Genomic DNA, 986 nt, shown 5'->3' on the forward strand with positions numbered 1-986 from the left:
ACCCTGGTTTCCTTCAAAATTCAGAGCAAGTGTTACCTTCTACACGAAGCCTTGGTTGAGTCCCACTGCTACTCGTATCTACACTCCCCAAATTGTCTTGCACTATATTGCACATAATCTGTGCACATTGAAAATGGACATGCTGTCTCCTCTAATAGAATTTAAGCTCCTTGAGAATAGTCAGGGGCTGTTTCATTGTCCCCTTTGTATTCCCGATGCCATGATGAGGGCACACCATGCTGGACAGTCCTGTGCCAGTGTCTTTCATGTCATACCATCGATTCTAAAGTTCTTAATAGAGACCTTGAGAGTATCCTCGTATTGCCTTTTCTGACCACTTGTGAACGCTTGCCCTGTGTGAGTTCTTGATAAAATTTTTTTTAGCAAGTATACATTTGACATTTGAACAATATGGTATTAGACTGACTATCTACCTCCTACACTTTACTATCTGTGTGACCCTAGACAAGTCACAGAATTTCAGATTCAGAATTTGAGAGTTGGAAGAGATCTTAGCAGCCATCTAACCCAATTCATACACAAATTCCCATATAAGATACCTTGACAAATTCAGAATACTATTCTTGAAAAATTCAAAGGAGCACAATAACGAGCATTTATTAAGTACATTAAAGATAAGATATTTTATTTAACATGTATTGGACTATCTGCCATCTAGGGGAGGAGGTGGGGGGAAGGAGGGGATAATTTGGAACAGAAGACTTTACAAGGGTCAGTGTTGAAAAATTACCCATGACTGCTTGCCATCTAGGGGAGGGGGTGGAGGGAGAGAGGGGAAAAATCAGAACAGAAGCGAGTGCAAGGGATAATGTTGTAAAAAAAATTACCCTGGCATGGGTTCTGTCAATAAAAAATTATTATAAAATAAAATAATAATAAAAAGAAAAATTACCCATGCATATGTTTTGAAAATAAAAAGCTTTAATAAATAATAAAAAAAAAAAAACAAACAAACAAACAAGATG

The sequence above is a fragment of the Antechinus flavipes genome, chromosome 4, assembly GCF_016432865.1.
Source record: "Antechinus flavipes isolate AdamAnt ecotype Samford, QLD, Australia chromosome 4, AdamAnt_v2, whole genome shotgun sequence".
Classification (NCBI taxonomy): Eukaryota; Metazoa; Chordata; class Mammalia; order Dasyuromorphia; family Dasyuridae; genus Antechinus; species Antechinus flavipes.